Source organism: Cryptomeria japonica, chromosome 10 (assembly GCF_030272615.1).
Source record: "Cryptomeria japonica chromosome 10, Sugi_1.0, whole genome shotgun sequence".
In the NCBI taxonomy this organism is placed as follows: Eukaryota; Viridiplantae; Streptophyta; class Pinopsida; order Cupressales; family Cupressaceae; genus Cryptomeria; species Cryptomeria japonica.
In genome coordinates this window covers 363155879-363170498 of record NC_081414.1, presented here as the reverse complement: position 1 = coordinate 363170498, position 14620 = coordinate 363155879, and the positions used below count along the sequence as shown (strand labels likewise).

At 32.2% G+C, this 14620-nt stretch overlaps 1 non-coding gene across 1 annotated transcript in view; it reads left to right on the top strand.

The window, feature by feature from the left end:
* The window catches only part of LOC131079957 (uncharacterized), a 103737-nt gene that overhangs the window by 12155 nt on the left and 76962 nt on the right, over positions 1 to 14620 (top strand). Inside the window, exons 9-10 of the transcript XR_009359083.1 lie at positions 1482 to 1832; positions 1983 to 2042. This is a non-coding gene — a transcript (uncharacterized LOC131079957). The remainder of the gene's footprint in view (positions 1 to 1481; positions 1833 to 1982; positions 2043 to 14620) is intronic.

Sequence of the window (14620 nt, the reverse complement as noted above, 5' to 3'; positions counted from 1 at the left end):
AATGACAAACCTTTTCAACGTTGATTCTATAGTGACTCTGATTTTGTCTCGGATCAATCCTATTTCTAAGCAATTCAGTAATTTCACGAGTTTTTCTAGGGTTTTGCAAGTTTTTACATTGTTTTCTCACTTTTTTTGCCATTTTTGGGGGTTTTTAACATAATTTTAATGTGATTTAAATGCAAAAAATCATTGAAAAATGGGTCAACGATTTTTTTTGTGAATCGGGATTTTTTCGGGGAATAAATCGGCTGGCTCCAGGATTCAGGATTAATCGGGTATAATCGGGATTTTTTGGCAGACTATTGCTTCTTCATCACTATCCATCGTCTTTGAAAGTAAGCAATATAATTTGTGGAGATTTGCAATAATTAGATTGTTGGTCATTCACTTCTGTTTGCAATTATTTTGTATCGTTAATACTATTTGCTTCTGTATTGTTTTTGTTATTTTACCTTTTATAACCATATCCTGTATGAGTTGAGTATTGATCATGGACAGATATGACTTAGAAACACACCAAGTTTCTCAAGGTAGAGGTTCTACCTAGATACATCCCTCATTAAACTAGAGGTATACCTAGACAGACCTCTCATTACTCAGTTTTGAGGCCATGCTTAGCATTTGCAGCACCATTTCTCATTTAGAAAAATCAGAGAAACAAATTTGTAAGCTCTTAATTTGGTTTGGATCATAGAAATAACTATCTTGGAAGACAATAAAATGCTTGATGCCTTGTACCCAAAGTCTAAATGTCCTATTTTTGGAAGAAAATGTAGGACACATTTTGTGATGAATCTTTGTATGTTAGATCAAAGAATGCATTTGAATGGACTAATCAATGGTGCAAGCCACATATCCCCATGATTCATTTTCTACATCTGATGATTTTACACTTGACAAATACATTTTAAAAAACTTTCAAAAAAATTCTAGAATTTTAATTTGATAATTATGTTTGTTTACTTAAAGCATAGTATAAAATTTATTTATTTGTTTATGATTTTTATATTTTGATATTTTAATATTATATTTTATGATGAAGTACTCAAGCAATATTGAACAGAGTGCAAAATAATTTGTGAACACATGTTCAAACCGCATATTTGTACTTGTACATGGAGTGGTAACTTAGCTATTGACCTACAAGCTTTGTTAGGAGCTTTATTAATATATTATTTGCCTCTACAAGTTAAAAATGGATGGTTGTCTCTATGCAACTTGAGTGGGCTTAAAACTTAGTGTACTAAATAGAGGGGGCATGGGCTCAAATCCAGAGGGAGGTAGATAGTGATGACATTGGAGAAATGTTAAAAATTGAAAGTGGCTCTTCATATCGCTTACCTGCTTTTTCCTCTTATTTGATGCACATTTAGAAACAAAATCTTTATCTTACTTGATACACGTTTAAAAATAGAATTGTAAACAAATATTTTTTATGTTTTTGGATGAATGACTTATTAGAATGATCCATTTTACAGACAGGTATTACCTTACTCTTGATAAATCTTAGCAAATTGGATGACATTATGGTTCAAGTATCAGCTTATTCTCAAATTAGAGGGCAGAAGAATCTTACTGCAAGGACTGATCCGGTAAGCAAGACATCTAGACTAGAGTATCATTTAACCCCAAAAGATGGGGATTTACACAGTCAAACTATGCTTCTCAATGGAAAAGCTTTGGATGTAAGTCCCAAGGGAGAGATACCATCTTTAGAACCAATAGAGGTGAATCCCCAGATGCCTATTTCAATAGCTCCTCTCTCAATTGCATTTATATCTCTTCCTTATGTTCAATTCCCAGCATGTAGATGGTGACAACCAGGGAACGTATGTAGATCCAAAATAAAATTCAAAGTTGGTGGTTTTTTAAGCATCAATATTATTGGAATTGAGATGCTATATAATGTATTTATTATTTTCGAAGTTTAGTGAGATAAGTAAAAAGTTTATACATCCAGTTGGTGCTTTGTTTTATAGATAAGTTATCTTCACAAAGAAATGCTATTGAAAAGAGGCTTACAGATGGATGGGCATTTGGTAGTAATATATAAAGAAATATTATTAATAGTTAGATCAGTATTTTGCATTAGTCCATACAATGGGTATTCATTATAATGTTGATTATTTTAAAATTTTCAATGTTTTTTTTTAACAAAAATAATTGTTTGATCTAAAGAAATTTTAAGTAATAATTAGTAAATTATTTTATAATAATATATTTAAATATTTTATGAAATGGGTTTTTAGATATGATAGAGATTTGTGAGTCATAAAAGAATATGATTTATTCTCATTTTCTTTTTTATAGTACTATTTTGTTCCCTTTTAAGTTTGTTGGAGCTAGGCTTATGTACTTTGCATTCTTTTTTTATATTACACTTCATATTTTTCACTCATGTTTTAACATTTTATTGAGGATATGTGTGTGGGTGTGGGGGGTTAGTTTCACATTTTGAAGTCTTTTTTGGATGAAAAGACCACATTAAAACCAATAGTTTTAGAGCATTGACCTAGATCCTCAAAAAATATAGACAACTAGGATCATGCCTCAAAGTCGACCCAACCAAGCTAGAATCAAACTAAACAAGTGGCACAAAAGAAAGCATGACCACATAAAGGAAGCAACTATCATGTAACTAGTTATAAAAGGAAACCATTAAAAAAAAAACTTTAGACCCAAAGAAATTAATGTTTCTGTGACCCATGGGTGAATTATCTAGCTTCATCCTTTGTCTTTACTTTAAGGGAAGGATCATCAAAATCCCAAGCTATAAGACAAATTGGGTGTTTGAATGGATAATATAGAACATTCTAAAGACTAAGTGGAGTGGCACACACCATTGAAGTTATAGGGTTCACCACAACCTCATTCTCTAGAAGATCTATCTTTTTCATTAATAGTTTTTAGTTATCCTAGTCCAATTTGCTTCTCTATTTTGTATTTTCTCTCCCTCCAAATTTTTTCAATGTCCTTCCACCCTTTGGACTACCCTCAAACTAACTTCATCTTAATTATGTATCCTGTTCAAAAGGCCCTTAATATATTTTCTTAATGTTTCATACATGTTTGAAATAGTGCTACAAATGAGACTAAGGGCATAGTTTTAGGCTACAGACATAATAACCATGCTAGGGACATTACAAATTAAATTTTAGAATGTCTGGTATGCCTTAATAGAATTCTAAAGCAATTCTTTGGGTTTTGCTTCTAAGTGAAGATTTTTAATTTTTTTTAAATTTTTTTTGCATTTATTGATATTAGTAGGTTCAAGATTATACTCCCTCAACCCCATTTTGTAAAAGTTGAATATGGCTCCCAAAGTTACTTTAAACCGTCATTCTCCTAAGAAAAAAGCTTTGGCTTTTTCTTAGAAAGTCACTATAAGAAAATTAATGAGCCTTAAGCCTAAACACAAAACCATTGATGATTGGATTGATCTTTCATTGGAAATACTCATTGAAGGGGAAATGGGCATTTGGTTTAATGGAAGAGCTTTCTATGCCTTCAATTTTGAGTTCAAAAGGTCAATATTTTTTAAGTGCTCCTTATTTTATGGGATCAAGAGGATTATATTTGGACATTAATCCATGGATTTTAAGAAAAAAAGATTTGTGTAGTGTTGTTCCTATGTGAGTTAAACTTCTAATTTTTTGGATGACAAATCTTTGCTAGCACTATAGATTGAACCAAAAGGCAATTTTGCATATGATTAATCCATGTGGAAATAGATCTAAAAAAGGCCTTCATGAAGCCATTGAGTTAGATCTAGATGGATAGTCATATAGACTAGTTACCTTTCAAATGTTATGAATGTCATGACTATGGCCAAGCCTTTGATACCCAAAACACCCTTCATTGTAGCTAAGAAAATAGGCATTTTTAACAAAGGAATATTCAACAAAATAAGGGTGTCTCTATAGATTTTGTTCAATAAAAAATAATAAAAGATAATAATGAATAAGCAAAGATTAAAAAAAAAAAGAAGTTAAAAAAAATCAAGGGAAATATCATGTAGTTAAAAAATGAAAAAAAAAATGAAAGGGTTTGGAATTAAAAAGGTTGTCAGGTTCAAAAGGTCTTGGTTTGGTTAATATACCACTAACCTTCAATAAAGTATGCCCATTGTTGTTCAAATATATTGTAAATGTTATTCTTTGAAGTTGTAAATATAAAATAAAAATGAAAGAATATTTCTAGCTCTTTTTTATTTAATCTAGAATTCAATGTTAAGTATTATAAAGCATTTGAATCATTTCCATTATTCTAAGTTAAAGAGAAAAGGTGGCTTCTCATTGAATTCAAATGAGATGGTTTAAAAAATATAGTTTTTTGAAGGTTCATGTCATTTGGTTTGAGGTTTTGGTTGGCATTAGATCGAAACCAAAATTATAAAATTGTGTCATCTGATAAACTTCTATACTCACTATCTCTATGTTAGACCGCTATCACGTGGTCCTATCTTTTTTGGGGTATTTTTGTTCATATGGTTATGACAATGCATTATACAATTATGGTTTTATCCCCCACAACTCTATAACCTATTACTTACAATAAAACCTCAAAATGTGGATTAGATGGTGTCATTGGAACCTTTGATTACTTGTCCTTTGAGTGATTTAATAATAAGTTCCTTGATGATAATCAAGCCCCACGAATATTTGAGAATATTATAATAGTGAAACCTTGGGAATTATGCAAAGTGTTTTGATGTGAAATCATGCAAGTATAAGTGCAACAATGACTTCTATTATGTAGTGCTATAGTGTTTGTGTATAACTATGCTTCATGCTCTCATGTTTTTTCACCTTGATCATTATTATCATTGTTTCAATAATTGTGAAAATTTCTTTCTCTGATACATATTTTTCATGACTATTATGGTTGTTTGGGTGTGGGAAATGATATGGATGCTCATTGGAGTAGAAAGGGAAACATCAAAATGAGAAAAACAAAAAATTCTTGTTTATTGTAGATGTAACTATGGTAGACTCATCTCGGGAATAATACTATGGGTATGGTAGAGTCGAAGATATTTAGATGACCTAGACTAAAGTGGAGTTAAGGTGTTCAAGTTTAAAAAGGTAGTGTAAAATGAGTTACAAGATCAAGGGTCATTCATCAATCATAAGTGGCCACTATAATGTTTATTAAGGCTAAGGAGTAAATATTAGGTGCCTAATGAGAGTTAAAGTACTTAGGAATTTTTCATATTTGCAAGAGAAGACCCTTTTAATATTTAAGGCTTCTTAATTTTTAAACTAAGGGTTTTCCAAAATAAACATTCATGCAAAACTCTTACCTTTGTGATAAGCAAGGATATCATTGAGTCGTAATCAATGGTGAAATTTATTCATGTTAGAATACGTTGATTATATGTGTATGAGAATAGATCACACTTACATAAATATCTTAGGTAAATAAAAGCGTAATGAATAACTAAGCTGACCTAGGATAAAGATATAATATTGATAATACTATCGAAACTAATGCTTAAAATTAAATAAATTAAATAATGCTACTTTTCTCTAGATTTGATGATTGTTTTGACTATGGTAAATGTAACTAATTGATTCACTAATGTGTGAATAATTGGAACGTATCAAACAATCACCTCAAGACTAGTAAATTATTATCTAGCATGTTAGTTCACTTTTTCATCTAGAAAACTAACTTTTACACCTATGAAATAGAACTTTGTACTCAAATTTAAACCCCAACTTCATATTTGAACAATGTTTAAAATATTTGTAATAATACTTATGCCTTGATGTTTGTACTATATCTAAAAGGAGTGGTGCTGATACATGTCGCTTAAGAGAACTTGCTAGGCTAGGATTTTTCTCCTTTTGGGAAAAAATGATTACTAATTCAATAGTTTGGTACAAATATTGAAGACATGAAATTACACAATATACATAGGATGTTGATTTGATGCTAATGCTATGCTCTTATGATTGTGTAATATCTAATGACACTATCACACTTTCTATCTAATGATGCTCAATCATTTCAAGATGATAATAATAAATCGGGGTTTTCTCCTTTTATACAACCTAGAATGCAATTCAAATATTCACTTTAGTTAGCTCATAAAAACTATTTGGAGGGAGTTGACATGAGCTCATTTTAAAAGTTGGCAATAAAATTTAATATTAAATCTACATCTATCAATGAATCTTAATTAAGACAATTCTACACTTGTGGAAATGACCTAAGTTAATAAATAGACCGAAAAAAGAATTGATACTAGCCCCTTGTGATGTGTGAGGATGGAATCAATATAGAATGATTTATTAGCCAAAATTTACACTAAAATATCTTTTTAAATATATAATGGTCATTGCATTAGTCACAAATAGGTCAAAGTAAGTTCATAATGAAAATAAAAAGTTGTGTGTAATTTCACCATTGAAATTTGCTCCCACTTTGACTTGCGTGTGAACTACTATGCATATCCATGCCAAAGTAAAAAAATTGATCAAGATGAAATTAAATATTTAGACATTTATAAAAAAGATACAGATAAGAGTATAAATGAAAAAGTTCTAATAAGTTGCATATATTGAAGGCATTCAAAACCAAGCATATACACAAATTTTTAAAATTTTCTATGAACAAAAAGGTAAAAGTAAAAGGATAAATTAATTTCACCTAGAAAGGAAGTAAGGACTCTACTTGGAGCAAAAATAGTAATTGAACTTTCTTTGGAGAAGAAATAAATAGACTTTTCATAGTGTATAAATATGAACCCATCTAGTATAAATAAAGAGAGACTTTTCTTATAATAGATATAATCATTATAACCATGAGATGATGCTACACTAATAATCATAAAAAAGAATCACTAGTAATATATGCTCCTTTTAAGTGGTTGTATACAGGTTTTGTAAGGCATTAGGGGAAAGGAGAAAAAATATGATATGTAAAATCACATATGCCTGTAAATAATTATAAGTAACATAGCATGAGGTAATATGTGTCAACATATCTTCATAAACCTTATGGTTCTTTCTCCCACAATAGCTCTCTGTAATAACCCACCAAAATTAACCCAACAAAATTGAGTATATTTTTTTTTTTCTTTTCTTTTATTATGTTTTATTCAATTGCATACTCTGGGCATCCATCCAAATAGGATTGGGCAATCATCCATTCGGGATGAGCTTCTAACCATACGGGTTAGGCAATTGTCCATACGGGACGTAAATTCCATCTATCCAATACGGGATAGGCATCTACCCATACGGGGTAGGCATCTATCCAAACGGGATAGGAGATGCTCTGGCCAGAGACTTAGACTCATCGGGACCATTCGGGTCCTGAGCCACTCACTAAGTACTACATTCTTCTAACAAGAATGCACCGAGGTCGTCGTCCTTAGGAGTAATAAGAAAAATAACACAAGCTTGAATTCCGCCTCGGAATTTGGCTTAAAGCCTCGGGAAGTCAAGCGAATCCATACGGGATTCCTTCCGAGTATGCATTGAATTAAGTTTGATTATCTTATCTTTCAATTAGGATTCTTACTCAACCAAGCCTAGACCCCACCCACGAACGCCTGAGTACGAGGGACAACTCCGTCCCAAGACTGCCTACATACCCACTTCGGCGTGGGATCAAGGCGTAAAGTATGTAGTTCTATCTTCTAATCTATGGTTTGATGTAAACTGATTTTTGTGGGTACGCAACCCTTTCTAGGGTCAGTGTCCCAGACAGTTTCTCTGCGGTTGCTACCCACGAAGGTAGCACTTAAGCGAAGGCTCAAGATGGCCTATTTGCTTGTGGCCTAAACAAAATAACTAGAACCTAATTCTTATCATGAGCGTCACCCAATTTCAATCACCAATATCCCTTCGAGGTGAATAAATAAATAAATAAATAAAGTAAATTTCACGAGAGCTCTTAACTTGACCATCCCTAAGAGGGTTTACTATGGTTTATCTCAACGGATGTGGAATTCAATTGAAAGTTATCTTATTAAATTATCGATCCAAGAGGGATTACCCGCCCCTTGGATTTTTAACTTCCAAATGTCCCTTATTACTCCCCGACGATTTATAGGGACGATGCCACAGACGTCGTTAATGCAGCTTTATTAGGCGTTAAGTGCAGTAGTTCAACACAACGGCATTACCCGTAAGCGTGACCCAGAGGCACCGTATATACCGAACGCTGCTAGTTTTAGTTTTCCAACTCCATTTGTTTAGTTTTCTAAACTAACATCATACTTGAATATAATTATGAAATGGATGTACATAATTTAAACCTTAAATACTATTTGAACAAAGAATATCATTATTCTACAATTAATTGGATTAATACATGTATTGGCATGGTAATGATAATTGCGAACTTACGAGTAATTGCATGAAAAATACGAATTAATCATAATGCAATGCAAAAGTAACGTCATTTATATTCAAAATGCAGAAATGTTTTCTCTATCGCAAGACTTAATTAGTTATAAGGTTACAAATTTCTCATGAGTGACCAAATTGAATAATAATGAGACTTTACTTATCTCCAAAAATTATGGGTCAAATAATCCATTCATTTCTCTAAGGAATTGAAATAATACATTGAATTCAACTCTTGTTAATTTTAAGGAAATTAAATTTAACTAAACAAATGTACATGAAAAAGAAATTAATTTAATTTTAATTTAAAACGATACACAAAAATACTTAAATGTTAAATCGAATGTTAAAACTTCCATCGAAAATTCCTACGGCAATCTCGTTTTGTTAATATATATATAAAACCAGGGGGTGGGGACCACGGGTCCCGTCACTCCCTGCGGTCCTGCATATGCAGGCCCGTAGGGGTTGGCGGGGCCACGTGGTCCCCTCCACTCCCCTGCGGCCACTTGTAGTGACCGCAGGGTAGTGGGGGGTACCACTAACCCTGCCGGTTTTCGGTAACGCCGCTCCGCGTACACGCGGTTATTTTCGGGTCTGTGCGTACGTGCGGATATTTTTGGGGTCTGTGCCGAATGCAGTGATTGATAATGCAACATTAATATTTGTAAATTGGCATTAGGATTATAAATATATATATATATATATATATATATATATATATATATATATATATGGTTTCAAATTCTTTACAAAGGATAATTTTTATTTAAGAAGGTAAGAACAGGTAAAATAACTGAGCATTTCTTGGTTTGTCTCCTTACAGAAACCAGACTTTTAATGTATATATATATATTTTTATCTGAATCACAGAGAGAGAGAGAAAGATTTATCCAGCCATTACAGGAAGGGAGTTGTTCTCAGACTTCTCGGGAAATTGGTTTGTTTCCAGGGTTATTCTCAGAGTCCAGGAGGATTTATTCGACTGGTAATTTCAGTGAGCTCTTTGTTCAATCCACAGAGAGTTTCAAAAAGAAAATAATAATAAGAATACTCCTTAAATGAGATTTGGATAACAATAACCAGAGAGATGAAAGATGGTTCTTCTTAGCAAGAATCAAAAAGAATAAGAGGAACAATTTAAATCTGGATCTAGATTTTTAAAAAAAAAAACAGTGAATCTAATTCTTTGTCAAGCAAATTTAATCTACTTCCTTATCAAGAATCTGAAACTAATAATCAACAATTTGTTCTATTCTACTCCAAAATTTAAAACTAAATTTTATCAAAGTTTGAAACAATGAATCAACAAATTTATTTTTCTTTCTATCAAACATTTTAATCTACTCCAAATCTGAACTAAATTTTATCAAAATCTGAATAATGAATCAACAATTTATTTTCCAAAATCAAGAATCCAAACAATGAATAAACAATTTAAAACATTTTAATCTAATTCTTATCAAAGTCTGAAACTAATTTCACGAATGAATTTCTTTTCCATAAAATAATCTAATCTAATCTACAACAAGAACAAGATGCACAAACTAAGCTTGAAGGAACCTGGATGCTTGCAAAAATGGTGTAGAGTCTTCCTTGATCCTCCAAATTGAAGAGAAATCCTCCCAACAAAACCTTGGCTGCAAATGAAAAATGGACTACAAAGGAGAAATTGCAGAATTTTCTTATGGAATAGCTAGCTTTTCTTTTGAAACTTGTACCTATTTTATAAAGCAAATTTCAAATTCCCACTACCTAATTTTAAATTAAAAAAAAATGAGATTCTCTCCCAATTTGGCCTCCATGCAAATTAATTGGGCTTAGTGGGAGGAGTTACATGCAAGGAGGTGGAGAAGCCTCTAGAAGCTTCTTATTCCTCCTACAACATGTGCCTTAATGTGAGGGAAATTAAGTAACTAATTTAAATATATATGCATTTTCCATGTGTGTGGGGTTTATTATTATTATATTTTTTTTTTTTATTCCCTTACAATATTCATTCAATAATTCATCCAAAGAATATAAGTAGAGTTTTGTAATTTAAAACAAAAAAGGGTGATAAAGGAGGGTTGTGACACTCTCTATGAACTCTTGTGCAAGGCTTTTCAAACCCTATTGTTGTCATTAGAATTCCTTTATTCCCTCCTCCAAGCCGAAGAATCTATCCTTCCTAGATGCACATGTCCCTATTTTTTCGCATCCTCACAACCACTTACTAAATTTAGTAAGTTCATCCTATCCATGCACATTCTAAATACCGCCATCTCAACCCTTCATTCCCTCCAAGATCTTAGGGGAATCCTCTCAACCATTCTCCACTATTGATCTCATCTTTAGATCTTAGCCATGCATTTCTCCTTCCAATATTATATAAATCTAGTCATTGTCATTCATTTCTCATCCATCCTCACTTAAGCTAAGTGAATGCTATCAAATTGGTTAACTTCAATCAAATGATCATTCGCATACCATCTTTTCATTGGAGCAAAGCAAATCACAAGAAGGCTTTGGTAACATTTGAGTTGATTGTTATGTTATTCTTTATTGAATTCTCTTTCGTGAGCTCTATCTAGAGTTTTTGCTTTGATTTGAATAGGAAGTTTGCATGCTCATTTATTCCCATTTTTTTTAATCATTGGTATTGGAGTTGACGAAAAATCAACTCTACAGCTCCCAAATATCACCTACATGCAAACCTGTCACAAAAAGAGAGAAGCAAAATAGCTATGGAGACCAGAATTCAGAGATCCAGAAAAGAGGAGTCATATTGATTGTGCAACAAGAATGCAATTCAATAATTACAGTTGTTATGAAAATACAAAGAGAGAATCCTTATAAAAGGATACTCGAAATCCTAAAGGAGAAAACCCTCAAGAATTATAAGATTCCTAAGTTTAGCTTAAGCATAGAGTATAATAGACTAATAATTAAATAAATAATTATTAGCAAATAAAAGATTACTTTGACATTGAGGAAAAATCAACTCTACAGCTCCCAAAGATCACCTACATGCAAACCTATCACAAAAAGAGAGAAGCAAAATAGCTATGGAGGACATAATTCAGAGATCCAGAAAAGAGGAGTTATATCGATTGTGCAACAAGAATGCAATTCAATAATTACAGTTATTATGAAAATACAAAGAGAGAATCCTTATAAAAGGATACTCGAAACCCTAAAGGAGAAAACCCTAAAGAATTATAAGATTCCTAAGTTTAGCTTAAGCATAGAGTATAATAGACTAATAATTAAATAAATAATTATTAGCTAATAAAAGATTACTCTAACAATTTGCATTACACAAAGTCATTGAAAACTTTGACAAAGGAAATGGAAGAGAGCGGGATTTGGAGGTAAGGAATGTAAAGTAGGAAGAATCTGAAATTTCATTAGGAAAAGGGGACAAGAGTAGGGAATGGATGAAAGGTATGCCCAGATAGGAAATTTTGATATCTCGTCAAGAAAAAGGAAAAAAGGTGGACTTAGAAGGAAAGGCATACAATGAAGGGAAGCTTTGAAACTCTTACATAAGCATGGTATTTAAAATTTTAAAAATAAATCTCCACACTTAAATCTTTTTAGACCATTGAAACTTCTAACACGTCGGTAGGCATTCGAAGGATGTAAACATAGACCAATGGAGACCAATTAGGAATCATCTTAGATTAGTTATATATGATGGGTAAAACAAGACTAAAATGTATAAGGAGGCTAGGATACAAGCATAATTGGACATAGTCCAATTGGGCATCAACACTTCTCTCTTGATGAGGAAGAAGTTTCCTAAAAGTGGCGATGATATTTGTACATAAGGGAGTTGTCGTGTTCATTTGATCACACTCTTCAAAGGAAGGAATGTTGGTGATAGATAATTGTTTTGATTTATGGTATGGTGGTGGTAACATGGGGGTCTATTCTAGTAAACCTTTGAAGAGATTTTGAGATGGTAATCCTTGTATGGTTGTGCACACTATTTTCATAGATTGTGTTAAGCACTAAGAAATTATTCAATTAATATATTTCTATTTTAAACAACTCTTCAAGAAGAGCTAACTCTAATATCCATTGTATTTCTTTTACTTCCATTTTTGTAGGACACAAGCTTTCTTTGAGATTGTCTCTATCAATTAGTTTAAAGTTTAGTTGAGTTACCACTTAGCTTATTTAGGATGGGTACTACTCAATCCTCTCTAACCATAGAATACATGATCCTATTATGTGGGGTATGTGAGAGAGAGAGAGAGAGAGAGAGAGAGAGAGAGAGAGAGAGAGAGAGAGAGAGAGAGAGAGAGAGAGAGAGAGAGAGAGAGAGAGAGAGAGAGAGAGAGAGAGAGAGAGAGAGAGAGAGAGAGAGGATATAAGTAGTCACACTTTAGTGTGCTAGTTTGAGTATTTTTATTGACTTGCACAATTATTGTTGTCAACTTTGGTGATTTTGTTGATTGGTTTTTTTGTTTGTTGTCTTATCTCATTTGTTTTCATATGTTGTTTGTGTATTTTCTAATTTATGGTTTTTTGAAGCCTAAAATTGTAAGTACCTCAAAGTTGAGTTGATATTTCGTTTTCAGTTTTTCAATTATTTTTAATTTATGAAATGAATAGTTATTATTTAATTAAATATTAAAGTATACTATAAATTAAATACAAGAAATGAATTCATAGCCTATATTTTTTTGTTCTCCCCAAATAAACAATGTGAACTAATTAACTACCAAATTAAACAATTAACTGAGATTAAATTAATGCAAAAATAAAAAAAGCTAAACCTTTGTTCATTTTGTCTTTCTAGGCCATTTGAAGGTGTTTTCTTGGATTTTTTTTGTCTTCTTCTTTGTTTACTTGGATGAAGATGATTTCATTGTCAATTAATACTATTGATAATGTTTATCTTTGAACATAGTATGTTACTGAAACTATTCTAAAATTTGCAATTCAAACTATACCAATCTAATGAAACAAAGATATTATATCCTTACTTAAATACTAAATTTATGAAGTGATGTTAGAACGTTACTAGTCAAAGCAAGATGTAGAATAAATTAACTATTCTACTCTAATATTTTTAAAATAAACTATTTTAGAAAATTGTAAACACATACTAGGTCTTTACACTTGCAAGGTGTTGGAATTAGGGCTTCAATACCTTGATGGATGATAAAGCCACAAATTTCACCTTGAACTAACCTTACATTAGGGGAAGGGAATTTGATTGATCAAATCCTGAAAGGACTAAATTCATATCAGGTTAATCCTTCCCTTGTTAGAGTTGAAATTGAATTTGAATTAGGGTTGAAGTGCAATGCTAAATCTAGGCCAAACAATAAGAAACTGACATTAAACGATAGCAATATAATTTTCCAGACATCATGTAGAGCTGTAAGTTGGTATCTAAGGATGAAAATAGATTAGAACATGTGGCAAAAAGATCAAGCTAAATTGTCGAGACCGAGGGGAGTAGGTCACCCTAGTCCTTTGAATATTGGGGGTAGATAGACCGGGTGTTTTCCGAATCAGGATGAGGCACAAAATCCATTGTTGGAAGGCCATTGAAAATTCTCGGGACTGAGGAGAGATGGTTGCCTTGGTCCTCTTTTTGTGCCTTCAAAAACTAAGTCTAATTGTTGTTTTTTACACTATTAGATTTCTTGATTGCAGCTCCTAAGACAATTTCTTGCACACTGAGATAAAGAAATAGGGTTGTTGATGCGGGTTTTCCTAAGGTCAACCCCCACTTCAGGAATTAAACTTGAATTAAAATAGTAATGAAAATACTGAAGTAAATGTTGTATCATAATACCTCAGATTTACAATGACTGGTTGAAGTTGATGATACAATGCTCTTCATATGTAATCACAAGTATTGGTGCAATAGCATGACAACATATAGAAGACTCAAATAAAAACATATGCTTGCATTAAATTTGACATGATTTGCTCCATGATGCTTGAAGGATATGGTGGGATGAAATGTTGGCTTGAATTCTTGAGAATGCTTGATCAAATCATATTAGGAATGCTTAGAGTCTTCACCTTAGTAGATCTAAAATGAAATGATAGGATATCTTTATATAGGGTTCCCTAGGTAAATTATCGATTAGGTCGACCTCCAATGGTCACAATGAGGTACAGGGACCAAAATTCATCAAGGAGGGAGAGTGTCTGGTCCTATTTGAATTGAGTCATGTTTAATTGGAACCATGGTGCCCAAGGCACCCTAGACACCTTGGTCTAGACAAAGGCACCCCAAGCATCGTTGT